A 21,713-nucleotide genomic window follows, 5' to 3' on the forward strand; every position below is an offset into this window, starting at 1 on the left:
GATATTGTTATCCACGTCGGCACCAACGATGTTAGGATGAAACAGTCAGAGGTCACCAAGCGCAACATAGCTTCAGCATGTAAATCAGCTAGAAAGATGTGTCGGCAGTTAGGGGGAGTGATGAGGTCTACAGCAGAGTCTCACAACTCAATCGCTGGTTGAAAACTGTTTTCTGCCCATCCCAAAAGATAGAATTTGTAGATAATTGGCCCTCTTTCTGGGACTCACCCACGAACAGGACCAAGCCTGGCCTGTTGAGGAGTGACGGACTCTATCCTAGCTGGAGGGGTGCTCTCATCTTATCTACGAACATAGACAGGGCTCTAACTCCCCTAGCTCCACAATGAGATAGGGTGCAGGCCAGGCAGCAGGCTGTTAGCCAGCCTGCCAGCTTAGCGGAGTCTGCCACTAGCACAGTCAGTGTAGTCAGCTCAGCTATCCGCATTGAGACCGTGTCTGTGCCTCGACCTAGGATGGGCAAAACTAAACATGGCGGTGTTTGCCTTAGTAATCTCACTGGAATAAAGACCTCCTCCATTCCTGCCATTATTGAAAGAGACATCTCAAAATAGGGCTACTTAATGTTAGATCCCTCACTTCCAAGGCAGTTATAGTCAATGAACTAATCACTGATCATAATCTTGATGTGATTGGCCTGACTGAAACATGGCTTAAGCCTGTTGAATTTACTGTGTAAATGAGGCCTCACCTCCTGGTTACACTAGTGACCATATCCCCCTCACATCCCGCAAAGGCGGAGGTGTTGATAACATTTATGATAGCAAATTTCAATTTACAAAAAAAATGACGTTTTCGTCTTTTGAGCTTCTAGTCATGAAATCTATGCAGCCTACTCAATCACTTTTTATAGCTACTGTTTACAGGCCTCCTGGGCCATATACAGTGTTCCTCACTGAGTTCCCTGAATTCCCATCGGACCTTGTAGTCATGGCAGATAATATTCACATTTTTGGTGACTTTAATATTCACATGGAAAAGTCCACAGACCCCCTCCAAAAGGCTTTCGGAACCATCATCGACTCAGTGGGTTTTGTCCAACATTTCTCCGGAGCTACTCACTGCCACAGTCATACTCTGGACCTAGTTTTGTTCCGTGGAATAAATGTTGTGGATCTTATTTTTTTTTCTCATAATCCTGGACTGTTGGACCACCATTTTATTACGTTTGCAATTGCAACAAATAATCTGCTCAGACCCCAACCAAGGATCATCAAAAGCCATGCTATAAACCCAAAGATTTCTAGATGCCCTTCCAGACTCCCTCCACCTACCCAAGGACGTCAGAGTACAAAAATCAGTTAACCATCTAACTGAGGAACTCAATTTAACCTTGCGCAATACCCTAGATGCAGTCGCACCCATAAAAACAAAAAACATTTGTCATAAGAAACTAGCTCCCTTTTATACAGAAAATACCCGAGCTCTGAAAATTGGAATGGAAATGGCGCCACACCAAACTGGAAATCTTCCGACTAGCTTGGAAAGACAGTACCGTGCAGTATCGAAGAGCCCTCACTGCTGCTCGATCATCCTATTTTTCCAACTTAATTGAGGAAAATAAGAATAATCCAAAATGTATTTTTGATACTGTCGCAAAGCTAACTAAAAAGCAGCATTCCCCATGAGAGGATGGCTTTCACTTCAGCAGTGATAAATTAATGAACTTCTTTGAGGAAAAGATCATGATCATTAGAAAGCAAATTACGGACTCCTCTTTAAATCTGCGTATTCCTCCAAACCTCAGTTGTCCTGAGTCTGCACAACTCTGCCAGGGCCTAGGATCAAGGGAGACACTCAAGTGTTTTAGTACTATATCTCTTGACACAATTATGAAAATAATCATGGCCTCTAAACCTTCAAGCTGCATACTGGACCCTATTCCAACTAAACTACTATGTTGAACATAATAAACGGCTATCGATCCACCGGATGTGTACCAAACTCACTAAAAGTGGCAGTAATAAAGCCTCTCTTGTAAAAGCCAAACCTTGACCCAGAAAATATAAAAAACTATTGGCCTATATCGAATCTCCCATTCCTCTCAAAAGAATTTGAAAAAGCTGTTGCACAGCAACTCACTGCCTTCCTGAAGACAAACAATGTATACGAAACGCTTCAGTCTGGTTTTAGACCCCATCATAGCACTTGTGAAGGTGATAAATGACATTTTAATGGCGTCAGACCGAGGCTCTGCATCTGTCCTCGTGCTCCTAGACCTTAATGCTGCTTTTGATACCATCGATCACCACATTCTTTTGGAGAGATTGGAAACCCAAATTGGTCTACACGGACAAGTTCTGACCTGGTTTAGATTTTATCTGTCGGAAAGATATGTTTGTCTCTGTGGATGGTTTGTCCTCTGACAAATCAACTGTAAATGTCGGTGTTCCTCAAGGTTCCATGCATCCTGTTTGCAATAAGGTACTAAATAATACTGCAAAAAATGTGGCAAAGAAATTTACTTTTTGTCCTGAACACGAAGAGTAATGTTTGGGGCAAATCCAACACATCACTGAGTACTACTCTTCATATGTTCAAGCATGGTGGTGGCTGCATAATGTTAGGTGTATGCTTGTCATTGGAAAGGACTAGTATTTTAGGATAAATAAACGGAATAGAGCTAAGCACAGGCAAAATTTTAGAGGAGAACTTGGTTCAGTCTGCTTTCCAACAGACACTGGGAGACAAATTCACCCTTCAGCATTACCTAAAACACAAGGCCAAATATACACTGGAGTTGCTTACCAAGACGGCATTGAATTTTCCTGAGTGGCGTAGTTACAGTTTTGAATTAAATTGTCTTGAAAATCTATGGCAAGACCTGAAAATGGCTGTCTAGCAATGATCAAAAACCAACTTGACAGAGCTTGAAGAATTCCTTAAAGAATAATGGGAAATATTGTACAATCCAGGTGTCCAGAGCTGTAATTGCTGCCAAAGGTGATTCTAACCGGTATTGACTCAGGGGGTTGAATAATTTTCGAATCAAGATATATTAGTGCTTTATTTTCCATTCATAAAAAAAACTTTAAAATGTTCTTCCACTTTGACATAGCAGAGTATTTTGTGAAGATCTTTGTCAATAAAATCACAATGAAATCTATTTGAATCCCACTTTGTAACACAGCAAAATGTGGAAAAGGTCAAGGGGATGTGAATGCTTTCTGAAGGCACTGTAAATCACAGTGTCAGGTAAGAAACGGTTGGGTCGACATGGTCATGGCGGTGTAAGCTTTGGGTTGTAGTCCTGGCCTTTGACCGTGCTGTCTGTGGTCCTCATGTGTGTCCGTATGGTATGTGGAGCAGAGATCAGGATAAAACCCTGGTTAAGCCGAGGTCCATGGCTGACGATGGAGATGGTAGAATCCCCTCCCGGTCCAGATGTCACCATCCTGCTCTGACAGCTGACTTGCTGGCTGCTGCCCACCCATCCGCCCTGACAGACCCCTCACACAAGCACTAACCCACGTATGAACACACCACTTTGTTTTATAATCAACCTCTGGGATACAGTATACTATACGGTAACCATCCCATCGAGTGTTTTCTGCTTTAAACATTGTGTTGCCATGTGCTGAGACCAGCGACAACACTAAGTTCCGCCTCTCTCCCTGACATCTCACTAACATGCCAAAACTGGGCCAAATACATGTCAAAGCTATCAGATTCTTCTCATACGCATGGTTACAAACGCTGTTCTACGGAAACCCATGAAAGCTATAGTCGTAAAGCATCTGACTTTTATATGTTTTCAGTGGAGCTAAAGTATTGATTGAAGTGACAGTGTTGGTGCAAAACAAACTGAAGGTATTGATAAACTGAATGTACCCTTATTAAGTTCTTTAAATGAGTCCTGATGGACTTATTTGCCCAAAACTCCAACTTTGTGGTTTTATCACTTTTTCAAGGCTGCATCACAGAACCCCAAAAATGATTCATATAAATGAATCATGTCCACTCCAAGCTATTCAAATGGAATTAGAGACGTTCTTTATATTTTGAAGTGGACAGCCATGGCATCGATATCTAATTGCAATAAGCAGCACATCAATTCTCAGGAATGGGTTCTAAGGTTGTAGTTGTAATTGTGAAATATTATGTACGAAACAAACAAGCGTGAATAGATGGCAATTAGGCTACCACATTTCTTTCCATTACAAATCACACACGCGCACACACACACACACACACACATTCTCACAGATGTACACGCATACGATCTAAGGTGGGTGTCAGTGTCCGAGAGAGAGAGAGAGAGAGAGAGAGAGAGAGACGGATGAGAAGACGCTGCTCTGCTCCCCCAGCCAGGCAACATTGTGTCAGTTTTCCTTTTCAACAGCGACAGGACGTTAGACAAGGTGCACACAGCACTGCACCCTGAATACAAATGGGGACCGGAGTCTCTGCTGCCCGTGAAGCAGTACAGCGGCAATAAACGTCTGGAGAAGAACGACACTGACTGAAGCCAGCCTCTAAATTCCCCTTTAAAATCTCACCAGAGACCTCTATCCCCTGCTATGTGAGTGCTACAGGGGCATACTGTAACATACACACCAGGCAGCAAACACGTATAACTGTTACAGTTCATGTGTTTCTCAACATGTATGATGCCCTGTCAATTATTCCCTACTTTATGGGGGCCATATATCACTGGAAAAGGATTACGTGACGACGCAGCGTCGTTGGTTCTGGGTGGAATTTACTACTTCTTTGACGTTGGCTCGATTGCTCTGGTGTGAAGCCACCTTCCCCCTGCAGTAAATTGTTTACTGCTCAGTGTGTGCTTGTCTGGCTGGTCCCTGTGGCTTGATCAATTTGCATCTCATGCATGTGTGTCTTGTTTGTTTGTTCAGGTGTAAAAGCCCCTTGTCATTTTACCAGCCTCCTGTCTCCACCTCCCTCCTATCCCCCTTCTCCATGCCCTTTCGCCACTCAGAGTTGAGGGATGTGTTGCTGTGTGGAGGGACGGGGGGACGGGGGGAGACTGGGTGAGGATAGGGTGAGGACTGATAGCTTTACCATTTCATTAAGTTGATCAGCTCTGAGTGTCATGGGGCAGGCTGGACAGCTGACGAAGCAGCAGCTAACCCTGAGACAAGATCTCTGGAGGTCATTGGAGACACACTGGGATGGGAGGGAACAAACAGCCAGCTAATGGGACTTGGTGCGGGGTCTCCTAGTTTGGCTCAGACAAGACAGAGTGCAAATTTCACAACAATGAGGACAGTTGTTTTAGACTGGAACCAACTTTTTCTTTCTCCCCACAGACTCACCTTGGCAGCATGTATGTGTAACCGATGTGAAATGGCTAGCTAGTTAGCGGTGGTGCGCGCTAATAGTGTTTCAATCTGTGACGTCACTCGCTCTGAGACCTTGAAGTAGTTGTTCCCCTTGTTCTGCAAGGGCTGCGGCTTTTGTGGAGCGATGGGTAACGATGCTTCGAGGGTGGCTGTTGTCTATGTGGGTCCCTGGTTCGAGCCCAGGTAGGGGCGAGGAGAGGGACGGAAGGGTCCCTGGTTCGAGCCCAGGTAGGGGCGAGGAGAGGGACAGAAGCTATACTGTTTCATATGCACAGATTATGTGCACATGCACGCACCATTAAAGCAGGACAAACACCCAGTGGAGAATGCTGTGATTATCCTCATGTTTGTGCTCTATGAGACTAAACTACACAGCTAAAGAGAAAGCTAAGTGTAAACATTGGCTAACCCTTTCTGTGTGCAGTGCTGTGTGTGTAATAGTGTTTGAGTGTGACTGTGTGATGTAGTGGAGGAAGGCTGGATTAAGCCCAGCATCTGTTAAAAAACATCTCGGCTTGATTGCTGATTTGATTTATTCTCTAGGTGACCTACTGTACGCCCCTCCCCCTCCCCCAGTCCCGTGTCCTTCAGGGTTTAACCCTCTGTTGCCCTGTTCTATAGTGTCACTCAAGGTTGGGGACGTCTGGATATTTTCAACCCTTAAAGCCTCTTTTAAAAAAGCACTCCAAAAACAATGTACAAGTAGACAGGTGAGATATTGTACATTTTGGTCTCCCATGGTAGGATGGATCGAATGAGTGTGTGTGCCTCTGTTCGTTGGTGAGTCCGAATGTGTGTGTGTGTGTATGTATGTGTGCATGTGCGTGTGCGTGTCGGTGCTTGTGGGTGCTTGTGCTTTTGCAATAGTGTGTGTGTGTGCTTTTGCAATAGTGTGTGTGTTTTAGCATCAGTGTGTGAGTGCTTGTGTGTGCATCTGTGTGTGTGTGTATTCCATGCTGTGTGATGGACCAGTTCTAGAAGAGGGGAGCCAGCATACCCAGGGATCAATGCATCTGTTCCCCTGTCACACAGAGCCTTGTTACCAACGATGGGACGGTCTCATCTGTTAACCCTTTCCCCCCCAACACATGCACGTACACACACACACACACACACACACACACACACACACACACACACACACACACACACACACACACACACACACACACACACACACACACACACACACACACACACACACACACACCCTTATACACTATACATCTCATCAGGGAAACCACGATACGGAAGGAATAACATAATGAACAGCCATTTTTCACTAGAACAAGCGGTGCTAAGCTGTCTACTGTTTATAATACATTATTTCATTCTGCTCACACATTATTCTCTCCCAAGTGAAACACACAGACACAGTAATGCATAATGCCAATGTACTGTATTGGCATACAAATATCCAACCTGTTAGGCAGGTAATGCTTGGCCATGCATGGAGCTAGACAATCTGCCTTGGTTAGAACCAGGCTCACACACGCTTCAGCTCTTCTAAAAATACCACAGGTGTTAGGAAATGGTCTCGGAAGCACTCAGGTGAAATGCCGCCCCCCCCCAAAAAATTATAAAACCGGGTGCTTGATCTTTTTTTCTTAACGGTCTTTTTTCAGAGCAGTGACACTGTCTTACAGGAAACCCTAAAGGGGTTCATACAGTGTATATGGATATCCAAGTTGACAAGTTCTCCTGCTTGGGGTTCTCTCACCGGTATCTGACCTTGAACGTTGTTGTGGATACAGTCATTGTAGTTTGAATAACGTGTACAGTTAAACAATCCCATTTCAACAATCAATTTAACAAGCAAATTGTGAACAATTTGACATGTTTCTCAAATTGAAGTGACTGAACATGTCCTGTGTAGTCGGTTGAGAAACAGAGATAGAACATTTGGGATTGATAACTGTGTCCACACCGGAATACACTTTTGAAATGCCCTTCAAGACAAGGCTGAGTGACAGCCACTGTCCTCACAAACTATGCCATCAAGGTACTTTCTAATAAATATTTCTCTCTCTCTCCCTCTCTGTCTTTCTCTTTCCTTCTCTCTCTCTCTCTCTCTCTCTCTCTCTCTCTCTCTCTTTCATTCATTCATTATTTCATTCTTCATCTTTCTCTTTCTTCCTTCAGTTGAAATAGAAATACAAACGCAGGATGAGAGTGCCATAACAGAAGCCCATTGACAGGTAGAGTGTGTCTACAGAACATCAAGGAACTGCTCTGTATTCATGAAACTAAAGCACTGGGATGGATGCTAGTATAATTACAGAAGTCTCATTCACTCTCCTGTCCCAAAGGACCAAAGTCACTCCTCAGTGGCAATTCAATTTCTCTGGCAGTTTCAGCATGCAGTGTACAACTGCAGTCCTTCTCAGCTGTTCTGTTTTTCCTGTTTATAAGGATGAATCGATCAACTTTGCCAAATCCTCTGTGACACTGTGAAGTAAAGCACAGCCACAGACACACAGGCACAGTCATACTGCCACACAGTCACACAGCCAACAGCCAGTCCTTTGATGCCTTACACAGGTCCTGTGATCTTGTTCCCACAGTTCACAGTAAACTGTTTATTTAGTTCCAACTTCCAAGCATACATTCCATTTCATCTGACTTGAGTGGGAGGAGGATGGGTCTGCTATCTACACCGTCTCTTTACTTTCGAAGAGCAAAACAAACACATGTAGCACCTGTGACAAAGCAGCAGCCTCGTCACTTCTGAGATACATTACAATATTAACAGCAGCCCATTGCAATCACATTTGTCATATGGAATTATTCCAATCCAGCCGACCCTCCCTCTCTGTCCGGTATAACAGGCAGTCTGAGACAGTAAAGTGTGGTGGGTCTGGGTACAGCGCTAGGCTAGGCAGTGGTAGGGGAAGGGAAAGGGAAGGTGATTCATTACCTGCGTTGGCAATCCGCATCCAGCCCTGGCTCCCACCGGCTCATTCCGTGTCCGTGGCTTCAGCTGTCCTGCTTCTCTTTTTTCCCTTTTCTCCCTTCCCTCACTCCCCCGCTCCCTTCCTTTCGGCACTTGTTTGAGTCTATTTCAGTAGCAACAGAGGAGCCCGCTGCGACCGTGGCATGGTTTCCAGCACTTTGGCAGAAGGTCACATTATCTCTTGCTGGTAAGGGAGGTGGGGGGGGGGAGGGGGGTATGGATAAAGTGATAGAGGGGGATTGAAGAAAGCAGGTGCCAGAGGAAAGAAGGAACAACTAATAAACAGACTGAAGCAGTCCACGGCCGTAGTGACAGGCTAATTTCCAGTGTAAGGCGTGAGGATAGAAGTTGGAACAGCTAACCCCAGAGAGGTTTGTTACGGTAACAAGTCCCCGAGCGTTGTGCGAGATGGGCTGTGTCTGTATGTGTGTATGTGAGTATGTTTGTGCTCAATAGGGCAGAGAGTGTATATATATACTCATTATTATGAAGCATACCAAATAGGTGCGTGTGTGTGTGTGTGTGTGTGTGTGTGTGTGTGTGTGTGTGTGTGTGTGTGTGTGTGTGTGTGTGTGTGTGTGTGTGTGTGTGTGTGTGTGTGTGTGTGTGTACAATTTCTGTGTCTTGGCTGGTCTTCAGCAGCCTCTCACCTCTGATAACACATCTAATCTGTATCCACTTCCTGGCCAAGAGAAAATATCTCAGAAGTGGCCCAATAACGCAGAGTTAGAGCCATAAAAAAACCACCGAAAACAAGTGGTCGATTCAGTGAAATTCTTCACGTCTTCCGACAGTCAAGACTCTGCGCCCGACGCCCTCTTCCTTCTCTCACTGTCCACTGCTGTCTCGCCCAGGTGAAATAAACAGATGTACTCCATCTTTTTGACGACACACTCATCGACTATATGTCAATTTCTCATCGAATTCACGTCTGCAGGATAACCTGAGCCTCCGGTTGCTCCCCCTGCTCTCCAGCAGCACGCTGGCCCCTCCATTAAGTAAGACACAGTGCTGTCCAGATGCTGGGCTTGGGTCTGCTAGCTCCAACGCCCACAGACAGATGGCCCAGGCAGAGGACAGCAGCAGCAGGTCAGCCGGTGAGGTTCCAAATCGCTCTTGATGCAGGCTGTTGCATGGATCCCTGAAACCTTTAGTGGCCGTGTTCAATGCACTTGTTGTTCCCGTGTGCCCCTTCCTCTTCTTGCACCTGTGTCCCTCCTTCCCCCTGTGTTGCCTGCAGCCTCTTTACTCTGTCCCGTTGTAATCCTGGCTTCTACACTCCATGTCACAGGAAGGGCTTGTGAGTCCAAATCATTATGTAGTAAGGATATATCCTTTGATTCTCTCTCTCTCTCTCTCTCTCTCTCACTCACTTTCCCTCCCTGCTTACTATTTCTCCACCCCTCCTCTCGGTCTCTCCCTCCCTACTGCACGACACTGCCCGCTATCTGCAACTCATTCAATGTGACTCCATATCCTTTCTGTCTCTCTCTCTCTCTCTCTCTCTCTCTCTCTCTCTCTCTCTCTCTCTCTCTCTCTCTCTCTCTCTCTAGTCCCACAGTGCAATGTATCTTTCTCTCTCAAGTGCCCCTTCACACTGATTCATTCATTCATTCATTGAGCTCTGTCTGTCTTTCTCCTGCTGACTCCATCACATCAACAGGTCTAGCATTTAAATGCTCACCTGGAAAACATGGTATGCCTTACCTTCTCTCTACCTCTCCTCTCTCTCCCTCACTTAAACTCTCTCATGTCTCTCCTATGCTTTCTCCTCTCTATTTTAATTTCTCCCACTCCTCTCTCCTATATATTTATCTGTTCTCTCTCTCTCTCTCTCTCTCTCTCTCTCTCTCTCTCTCTCGTGCTCTCTTTCTCTCCCCCCTCTCTCTTTCTCTCTTTCTCTCTCTCTCTCTCTCTCCCTCTCTCTCTCTCAATTTACATTTTAAATTGAAGGGCTTTATTGGCATAGGAAATGTATGTTTACATTGCCAAAGCAAGTTAAATAAATAGTAAACAAAAGTGAAATAAACAATAAAAATGAACAGTAAATATTACACTTACAAAAGTATTTCTCACTCTTTCTCTCTCTCTCTCTCTCTCTCCCCTCTCTCTTTTTTAATTCCCCATTGTTTCTCTGTCTATAATTATTTTCTCTTTCCCTCTGTGTCGCTCCAAATCTCTGTCTCTCTCTCTCTTTTAGTCTGCCCTCTGTCTGTCCGTTATCTGAGACTGAAGTGCACTCCAGTACTTTTGGGAGACACTATTATAAGTGAATGCAAATACTGTAGGTTTTGAGGAAAGGAACCAATGACAACAAAATAAGTAGGGCACCATTCACAATCATCCCCCAGGTACACATCAGTACAGACTCAATGGCTTGTTTACTCTTTAACTCTCTTTTAGAAGGGACTGATTCCCTCTCTTGTCTCATTTATGTAACATAGTGATTGATTCAGCTCACTGGGAGTGAATAAGCTACTTGGCGAAGAGCTCCAGAGCAGGAGCCAAATACCTGAATTTGGTGGATTTCCAGATGCTGCCTCTCCATTGAGTCAGCGTCAGAATCCTCAGTCTGGACAAGGAGTGAGCTGTGAAGTGAACTTATGCTTACAAGTGTAAGCGTTGTTTACATAATTTGGAGAGTCTGCATTTGATCATCCATCATCTGTTTCCTCTTTCTTATACTGTAGCATAGCGACTGTGAATGTGCCAATCTGTGGTAACCATAACAATGGTTCTAGTTATCTCAATTTTAATTGGTTTCCAGGGACTCTGATTTACATGTTCTCTCTCATCTCTTATTTATATTGCATTTCTGGCTTGAAAAATAGTCCCATGTTTTGACCTGCTTGTCCCAACAAATACTATCATAAAACAGGGAAACTAGCAATTTCGAAGGAAGGAAGAGGCAATCATAAAAAGAGAGCCAAAATGATATTTTGGAGAGAAATACAGTGCTGGATAGAAGATTGAAATTGCTGTGAAAAAATGTCAGGGATACTTTAAATCATGTTTTGTACTGTGCTTCCTCTCTTCTCAGTAAAGCAGCAATGAAGTGAATCTGTACAGAAGATGTTTGTCTTGCAGTCTGGTTGGTGTTGTGCAGTGATATAAACATCTTGAGTAGCCTGCAAATTATTTGACTACGCCACCACACGCAAGCACACATGCACATGAATACATGCATGCTTACGCACACAGGAATGAACACCCCTCATCAGGTGGCATTTTCATACTGTCATCTCCTCATCATAATATCCACAGAAGCAAGGCATGGGTTCAAAGAGTTTTTGAAGAATGACATGGGAGTTTACTTCCTATTGTAAAACAACAACAGTTTTAAAACACTCTCCCACTTCTGTTCGAGACAAGGGACTGCCAAACAACACATTAAACTATCTCGTAAAGAAAATAACTGTAAAAATCTATATTTTTTTCTCTCTCAATGTATCTCACCAAAAATGTATCTCGTTTCCAGGCAGGGGAACATCAGTGGCATTTTATGAGCCTGTCATGGCAGAGCTAAGAGATGTGTCGCTACTGTGATATGTTCCTCTTTAGCTGTTGGGAGAGGCCCGGGGACTGTGATATGTTCCTCTTTAACTGTTTAGAGGCCCAGGGGCTGTGATATGTTCCTCTGTAGCTGTTTAGAGGACCAGGGGCTGTGATATGTTCCTCTTTAACTGTTTAGAGGCCCAGGGGCTGTGATATGTTCCTCTTTAGCTGTTTAGAGGGCCAGGGGCTGTGATATGTTCCTCTTTAACTGTTTAGAGGCCCAGGGTCTGTGATATGTTCCTCTTTAGCTGTTGGGAGAGGCCCAGGGGCTGTGATATGTTCCTCTGTAGCTGTTTAGAGGCCTGGGGGCTGTGATATGTACCTCTTTAGCTGTTGGGAGAGGCCCAGGGGCTGTGATATGTTCCTCTTTAGCTGTTGGGAGAGGCCCGGTGGCTGTGATATGTTCCTCTTTAGCTGTTTAGAGGCCCAGGGGCTGTGATATGTTCCTCTTTAGCTGTTGGGAGAGGCCCGGGGGCTGTGATATGTTCCTCTTTAGCTGTTTGGAGAGGCCCAGGGGCTGTGATATGTTCCTCTTTAGCTGTTTGGAGAGGCCCAGGGGCTGTGATATGTTCCTCTTTAGCTGTTTGGAGAGGCCCAGGGGCTGTGATATGTTCCTCTGTAGCTGTTTGGAGAGGCCCGGGGGCTGTTGCTGTATGACCCCATCGATTTCCCCATATAATAAATATCTATCGATTCTCTGCTCTTGATCAACAGTTTATAAAGATGGCATTCCCTGATCGATAACTAATCAATAAGGCAAACAGATGGGAGAGATGTAAAGCAAGAGATAAGGAGAATGTAGGGAGCGGCTCTAATGGATACGTACAGTAATGTGTCTGCTTCTGAAGGTTGGTCCTTCCTCCCTGTGCCATTTTGAATAGAAGCATTTGGTAGACCCTCCATGTGGTCCCAGTATTAACGTCATTACAGCTGATGCCTCATATCTCATTGGCTCACCATATTTTCTCCACTCCATTATACGTACTTACAGTAATTGGGGTTTACTTGAGTGCCAGGGTCTTAATGTCATCGTCAGTGTTTCTTCCTGATTATATTGAAGCTTTAGGGGATGTTGGGAATGTAAAACAGCACAGATTACAGAGTCAGATATATTGTTCTAGAAAACCTGATATTGATCATTATAGGTTGTTAGCTCCTCCCTCAAAACAACTACCATCCATCCCTACATAGCTCCCTCAAACAGCTACCATCCATCCCTCCCTACATAGCTCCCTCAAAACAGCTACCATCCATCCCTACATAGCTCCCTCAAACAGCTACCATCCATCCCTCCCTACATAGCTCCCTCAAACAGCTACCATCCATCCATCCCTCCCTACATAGCTCCCTCAAACAGCTACCATCCATCTCTCCCTACATAGCTCCCTCAAACAGCTACCATCCATCCCTACATAGCTCCCTCAAACAGCTACCATCCATCCCTCCCTACATAGCTCCCTCAAACAGCTACCATCCATCCATCCCTCCCTACATAGCTCCCTCAAACAGCTACCATCCATCTCTCCCTACATAGCTCCCTCAAACAGCTACCATCCATCCCTCCCTACATAGCTCCCTCAAAACAGCTACCATCCATCCCTCCCTACATAGCTCCCTCAAAACAGCTAACATCCATCCCTCCCTACATAGCTCCCTCAAAACAGCTACCATCCATCCCTCCCTACATAGCTCCCTCAAAACAGCTACCATCCATCCCTCCCTACATAGCTCCCTCAAAACAGCTACCATCCATCCATCCCTCCCTACATAGCTCCCTCAAAACAGCTACCATCCATCCATCCCTCCCTACATAGCTCCCTCAAAACAGCTACCATCCATCCCTCCCTACATAGCTCCCTCAAAACAGCTACCATCCATCCCTCCCTACATAGCTCCCTCAAAACAGCTACCATCCCTCCCTACATAGCTCCCTCAAAACAGCTACCATCCATCCCTCCCTACGTAGCTCCCTCAAAACAGCTACCATCCATCTCTCCCTACGTAGCTCCCTCAAACAGCTACCATCCCTCCCTACATAGCTCCCTCAAAACAGCTACCATCCCTCCCTACATAGCTCCCTCAAAACAGCTTCCATCCATCCCTACATAGCTCCCTCAAAACAGCTACCATCCATCCCTCCATTGTTCCTCACCTTCCTGTGTCATTAGAGCAGCCCTCACCCTTGTTTGGGAGTGTACTGTTTGGACACAGTGATTGTAGCTGTTAGATCATCACCAGGGGGTGAGTGGCGATGCTGAGGATTAGATGTGGAACAGGTGGGTCTGGGTGTGTCTGGGCTGGTCTGGTCACACATGTCAGGGGCAGGAGCAGTGGGAAAGAGAGGCATATGCGCTCTCTCCATGACCTGCCTGTGCTGCTTTAACAGGCAATATGGCGGTGGGGCACCTCTGACCCAAAATAAAACTCAATAAAACTCAAACGGCATCACAAACAGCCATGCTTGAAACCCTGGCATTACTCTTTTTTTTCTACCCCCGATTTTGGGGCTATTTTAAGCCACGTTCCTGTGACAGGATCAGGGAAAACTGGAGGGAAAAGGCCACACTTGGCGTCACAGAGCCCAGGGGAGAGGCCACATATATCCTGCCGTCTCTGAGTATTGACCAACGAAAGCTCCACTTACATCCTGAAACCTGCATCACCCCCCTGTACACTGAGCTCTCACTGACACTCACCCTTTCTAAACCCTCTCTGTCTCTCTCTGTCTCACTGTATATCTATCGCTCTCTTTCTCTCTCTCTTTCGCACCCTCCGTCCCTCCCTCCCTCTTTCTCTCCGTTTCTGTCTCTGTCTTTCTCTCTCTCCCCCTCTCTCTCTCTCCAACACACACACACACACACACACACACACACACACACACACACACACACACACACACACACACACACACACACACACACACTATGATGAAAATGATAAGCAAATTGATCATCTTGACATCCCTCCATTACAGTGTTGGTATAATTGTTTCATTGTATTCACACTGTCTAATTGTTTCATTGTTTCACTGTATTCATACTGAATATATCCAATGATCTGTCCCCTAACACTAACCCTAGCATCATGTCCACATTCCAGCTCAATCCTAACCATAGCCTCAACCATAACCCTGACTCGAGCTTCATGTTTACATGCCAGTTCAACCCTAACCCCAGGGCTTGATTCAATCCGTAGTGCTGAATATCTATGCTACAGCGCGATAGAAATTTAAAGACAATGTTCCTGCGTTAGTGGAGACCGCATTCATAGTAAACGGAGATACTGTAAACTTCAGCGATACGGATTGAATCAAGCCCCTAATCTTTTCCATAACACTTTTCCCCTTGCATTAATCTAATTGTGCAATTTGGATATTCCGTCCCCTTCCACCTGAATTCTGTGTCTGCACATTTGTTTGTGCTGTGAATGTTGATAGATGATTAACTCTCATTAACAAGAAACATCCCATCCAAACAGTAAATCTTGACACAGAGACACAGACTCTGCTTGGATGATGCTCCAGGCACAGCTCTCTGCTGTTTTCCATTCATCTCTCTGAAAGGGAGCGCTGCAGACAGGTGATTATTCAGGGCACAGGGCTATGGTGTGTCATGGCATTGAGAGGCAATAGATCCAGGGACTACAGGGCATTGTTCCACTACATCATAAGGAAGGGCCTGCAGCTGTACTGCAGCTGAGTCCAGTGCTGCAGAGGAAATGTCTGGTGGCGTATCCATTGTACTGCCCAGCAGATTTCATGAGACAGGTAAGGTTGGCACTGCTGGCATCTCCCTCTACCAGCCAGGGCCGAGAGTCCTGGGGGTCTGGACATAACCTGTCATGTCATTAAGCATCTGTGCACTCAGGGGCCTAAGCCAAGTCCAGGTCTGTTGAACTGATGGATGATCCAATCACTGTAAACAACAGCACAAAACCCCACCAGCCACTGTTCCCTTTTAACCAATAAATATATACTGTGCTGGTGAATGTACGATCCTTTAACAATCAAAGCAACAATGATAACAACACAACTATAAAGGGACTACTTGCATCGTAATCATTCTAATGGCGGTTACTTGTGGTTTTGTTGTTGATATTTGGACTCAAGCCAAGGCATTAGTTACACATACCTGTGAGATGATGTACATGGCATATGCTGGGGATAGTCCAGACAGACTGATCAATGCTGAGTAAAGTGCCAAATCTCAATACCCCATTCCAGAATTCAGTTCACTATTCATCCAACCCACCATTACACTTCCAGCAGAAGCTTACCTCTTTGCATAGCAGCCTCATGTGCAAATGGATGTTAGCTCTAGTTGGACTATCTACGTGTGCATCCAGAATATGTCCCTGGGTAACAAGCACACATGGAATTCTCATGCTAGAAATCCAACTGTTCTCCCTCCATGACTATTTTCTATAGGGACAGCAGAGAATAGCAGAGAACCAGTAGGAGAGCTAGAGAGCGTTATTAACTCTTAAACCCATATGAATGTCCAGACGCCCTATTACTAGCCTGTTCAACCTCTCTTTCGTATCGTCTGAGATTCCTAAAGATTGGAAAGCGGCCGCGGTCATCCCCCTCTTCAAAGGGGGAGACACTCTAGACCCAAACTGTTTCAGACCTAAATCCATCCTACCCTGCCTTTCTAAAGTCTTCGAAAGCCAAGTGAACAAACAGATCATTGACCATTTCGAATCTCACCGTACCTTCTCCGCTATGCAATCCGGTTTCCGAGCTGGTCACGGGTGCACCTCAGCCACGCTCAAGGTACTAAACGATATCATAACCGCCATCGATAAAAGACAGTACTGTGCAGCCGTCTTCATCGACCTGGCCAAGGCTTTTGACTCTGTCAATCACCGTATTCTTATCGGCAGACTCAACAGCCTTGGTTTCTCTAATGACTGCCTTGCCTGATTCACCAACTGCTTCTCAGATAGAGTTCAGTGTGTCAAATCGGAGGGCCTGTTGTCGGGACCTCTGGCAGTCTCTACGGGGGTGCCACAGGGTTCAATTCTCGGGCCGACTCTTTCCTCTGTATATATCAATGATGTCGCTCTTGCTGCGGGCGATTCTTTGATCCACCTTTACGCAGACGACACCATTCTGTATACATCTGGCCCTTCTTTGGACACTGTGTTAACAAACCTCCAAACAAGCTTCAATGCCATACAACACTCCTTCCGTGGCCTCCAACTGCTCTTAAATGCTAGTGAAACTAAATGCATGCACTTCAACCGATCGCTGCCCGCACCTGCTCGCCCGACTAGCACTACTCTGGATGGTTCTGACTTAGAATACGTGGACAACTACAAATACCTAGGTTTCTGGCTAGACTGTAAACTCTCCTTCCAGACTCATTTTAAGCATCTCCAATCCAAAAATAAATCTATAATCGGCTTCTTCTTTCGCAACAAAGCCTCTTTCACTCATGCTGCCAAACATGTCCTCGTAAAACTGACTGTCCTACCGATCCTTGACTTCGGCGATGTCATTTACAAAATAGCCTCCAACACTCTACTCAGCAAATTGGATGCAGTCTATCACAGTGCCATCCATTTTGTCACCAAAGCCCCATATACTACACACCACTGCGACCTGTATGCTCTCGTTGGCTGGTCCTCGCTACATATTTGTCGCCAACCCCACTGGCTCCAGGTCATCTATAAGTCTTTGCTAGGTAAAGCTCTGCCTTATCTCAGTTCATTGGTCACCATAGCAACACCCACATCTAGCAAGCGCTCCAGCAGGTATAGTTCACGGGTCATCCCCAAAGCCAACACCCCCTTTGGCCGCCTTTCCTTCCTGTTCTCTACTGGAAGGAATTTGCAATTTGCTGGAACAAATTGCAAAAATCACTGAAGTTGGAGACTTGTATCTCCCTCACTAACTTTAAGCATTAGCTGTCAGAGCAGCTTACCGATCGCTGCAGCTGTACATAGCCCATCTGTAAATAGCCCATCCAACCAACTACTTACCTCATCCCATATTTGATTTAGTTTTTCTGCTGTTTTGCACACCAGTATTTCTACTTGCACATCCTCTTCTGAACATCTATCACTCCAGTGTTAATTGCTCAATTGTAATTACTTTGCCACTATGGCCTATTTATTGCCTTACCTCCTTACTTCATTTGCACACACTGTATACAGATTTTTCTATTGTGTTATTGACTGTACATTTGTTTATCCCATGTGAAACTCTGTGTTGTTGTTTTTGTCGCACTGCTTTGCTTCATCTTGGCCAGGTCGCAGTTGTAAATGAGAACTTGTTCTCAACTGGCCTACCTGGTTAAATAAAGGTGAAATAAAAAAACTACTATATATTCATTGGTAGCATGCATTCCTGGGGAACAAAGATAATGATAGTGTATTGGTATGATCTAGATATATGCATCCAATCTTAATACAAATGTGTTACAATGTTGTTACTATAGTAAATGCAGTGAAGAACAACATGACACTGTTAGAATTCCAACCCAGCACCATGTACAGTATTATGAAGGTGTATGGATCTCATTGAGGACACTCTCTGTAGGGGACCGTCACTTGTTAGCACCTGCCTGTCACACTGACTGTGTATGAGTGCTGTGGTGTCCCTATGACTTCACACACATGCCGAGACTGAGAAGTGTGTCCTCAGCACCAGTCTGGGTGCCTCGTCTCAACACCAACGTGTCAGCGCCCTCTAAAGGCCAGCATGGAGAATGCAACACTGAAGTTTTCCTCTAACAACTGAACAAATTTGTTTACACATGATATAAAATGGAGTGGACACAGTATATAAAGTAGTCTAAAAACAAAAAGCTCAAGTCAAAAGGTATCCCTTCAGACTCCTATAAGTGTGGCCCTAGCGCTCCACCTGGCCAGTGCTTGGCTCAGATGACATGCAGGAGGAAGTGCCAAGTCAGTGCTGTAATCCACAGGGTGAATAAAAATGGATTTAGCTGGAACCGAGGGCCTTTAAACTGACTACAGCTCAGAGACAGAATCGTACATATTAATCACCTCAGTCAACCTCAGTCATTACATATACTGTACATCCAGATATACAGTAAATAGACTGGAGCGGTAACTAACAATGTCTGTACCACAAATCAGTCTATGCACAACATATTCATATTCTGATTTCAGCACAGATATAGGTCTACATTATAACTCTAGACTGGAAGATAATATGGTAAGATAAGCTTTGGACACAATGATTTTGGAGAGCCTTTTTCCTGGCGCCAAGCTCTCTCTCTCTCCGGCCGCTCTCTCTCCTGTCCTCCAACAGACGGTCGCAGCGAAGCCACACTCCAAATCCGGTGTGCAGATGGACACCAGTGCCAGATCTAATCCTGAGCCGCTTGGCACTGGGGGTAGAGAGAGAGAGAGAGAGAGAGAGAGAGAGAGAGAGAGAGAGAGGGAGAGAGAGAGAGTGGGAGTGGGGGGTGTTGGGAAGAAGGAAACAGTACTGGACATTTGGTTAGGTGGTGCAAATTGAATCTGTTCCCTCACCCTCATTCTGTTAGCAGCATAAGCAGCTGGGCCCTATAGCTCCCTGTACTGAGCCCAGGCAGCATCCAGACTGACGCTAGCAGATTGCTTGGATTTTATTATTTTCCGACCCTTGATTACGTGGCCAAAACACTAAACGTCTGGTAAACTCTCTTTTCCATTCGCTTCAAAGTCTGCAATTCCCTCTCCTTCAATGGAGTGACCCTGTCCTGTCTGTTCTGCAGCCCAGAAGAGGAGGAAAGGAGGAGAGAGGACGGGGGTTATCACAGAGCCCTCCATCACTCCCAGCAACACGTTCTCCTGTTCAATCCCTCATCAGCTACTCATGAACGAGGGGCACCATGCCAGAGACATGCCACTATACTCCTCGCACTCAGTCACATTGACATTGCGTACGATTTTCTTTAACATCAGCACACTTCCTCTTCCTCCTCTCTCTCTTTCTCGCTGTCTCTCTCTCTCTCTCTCATTCCTTCTGTGCTGTGCCAAGGCAGGCAGTGTTCTAATGCATGCCTTTCGGAGCACCTAATTTCCCACCTGACCCCGCCACTACCCATAAAGCACTGGTCCACCAGCCGCCCACTCACCTCATCACACAAATTGTGTCAGCACAGGGCACCAGGGTCCTTTTCTGTCCAGCCCAGCACTTTTGTTTCCATTTATAGCGGGAGTCTTTTCAGCGATCCTTATCATTATTTCCCCTAATAGGTAGATGGAGGGTGGATTTCAATGACGCTGAATCCCGGTGCTAACGACAGCACCTTTAAAATGTTGTAATTGTTATTAAGCCCAAATCATATTAAGTCGTTCAGCTGGAGTTTGGCTCGGCCACTCTTTCCTCTTGCCTTTATAGTTCACGTCTGAAGGGTGCACACTTTTCTGACATGGCTGAAACAGAGACAACAAAATATACATAGTGTTTCATCCTGGTTTGCAGCCATGTGTGTTAAAGAGTGGTGCAGGACATTCAGTCATGCCGTTTGCAGCCCTGTGTGTTAAAGAGTGGCGCAGGACATTCAGTCATGTCGTTTGCAGCCCTGTGCGTTAAAGAGTGGCGCAGGACATTCAGTCATGTCGTTTGCAGCCCTGTGCGTTAAAGAGTGGCGCAGGACATTCAGTCATGTCGTTTGCAGCCCTGTGCGTTAAAGAGTGGCGCAGGACATTCAGTCATGTCGTTTGCAGCCCTGTGCGTTAAAGAGTGGCGCAGGACATTCAGTCATGTCGTTTGCAGCCCTGTGCGTTAAAGAGTGGCGCAGGACATTCAGTCATGCCGTTTGCAGCCCTGTGTGTTAAAGAGTGGCGCAGGACATTCAGTCATGCCGTTTGCAGCCCTGTGTGTTAAAGAGTGGCGCAGGACATTCAGTCATGTCGTTTGCAGCCCTGTGTGTTAAAGAGTGGCGCAGGACATTCAGTCATGTCGTTTGCAGCCCTGTGTGTTAAAGAGAGGCGCAGGACATTCAGTCATGTCGTTTGCAGCCCTGTGTGTTAAAGAGTGGCGCAGGACATTCAGTCATGTCGTTTGCAGCCCTGTGTGTTAAAGAGTGGCGCAGGACATTCAGTCATGTCGTTTGCAGCCCTGTGTGTTAAAGAGTGGCGCAGGACATTCAGTCATGCCGTTTGCAGCCCTGTGTGTTAAAGAGTGGCGCAGGACATTCAGTCATGCCGTTTGCAGCCCTGTGTGTTAAAGAGTGGCGCAGGACATTCAGTCATGTCGTTTGCAGCCCTGTGTGTCGCAATGAATGGCGCAGGACATTCAGTCATGTCGTTTGCAGCCCTGTGTGTTAAAGAGTGGCGCAGGACATTCAGTCATGTCGTTTGCAGCCCTGTGTGTTAAAGAGTGGCGCAGGACATTCAGTCATGTCGTTTGCAGCCCTGTGTGTTAAAGAGTGGCGCAGGACATTCAGTCATGTCGTTTGCAGCCCTGTGTGTTAAAGAGTGGCGCAGGACATTCAGTCATGTCGTTTGCAGCCCTGTGTGTTAAAGAGTGGCGCAGGACATTCAGTCATGCCGTTTGCAGCCCTGTGTGTTAAAGAGTGGCGCAGGACATTCAGTCATGCCGTTTGCAGCCCTGTGTGTTAAAGAGTGGCGCAGGACATTCAGTCATGTCGTTTGCAGCCCTGTGTGTCGCAATGAATGGCGCAGGACATTCAGTCATGTCGTTTGCAGCCCTGTGTGTTAAAGAGTGGCGCAGGACATTCAGTCATGTCGTTTGCAGCCCTGTGTGTTAAAGAGTGGCGCAGGACATTCAGTCATGTCGTTTGCAGCCCTGTGTGTTAAAGAGTGGCGCAGGACATTCAGTCATGTCGTTTGCAGCCCTGTGTGTTAAAGAGTGGCGCATGACATTCAGTCATGTCCTTTTTATGCCCTCTGTGGGTCAA

The 21,713-nt window shown here is 45.8% G+C and overlaps 1 protein-coding gene across 3 annotated transcripts in view; it reads right to left on the reverse strand.

Moving 5' to 3' along the window:
* Positions 1-9,637, reverse strand: part of LOC115202479 (glutamate receptor ionotropic, NMDA 2C) — a 73,995-nt gene extending 64,358 nt beyond the window's left edge. For 2 of the 3 annotated variants that reach the window (XM_029766650.1, XM_029766634.1), the window contains exon 1: positions 8,239-9,637. The gene's annotated coding sequence lies outside the window, so the exon portion shown is untranslated. The remainder of the gene's footprint in view (positions 1-8,238) is intronic. The other variant, XM_029766643.1, reaches the window with a different exon arrangement.
* Positions 9,638-21,713: the final 12,076 nt, after the last annotated feature.

Source organism: Salmo trutta, chromosome 1, assembly GCF_901001165.1.
Source record: "Salmo trutta chromosome 1, fSalTru1.1, whole genome shotgun sequence".
In the NCBI taxonomy this organism is placed as follows: Eukaryota; Metazoa; Chordata; class Actinopteri; order Salmoniformes; family Salmonidae; genus Salmo; species Salmo trutta.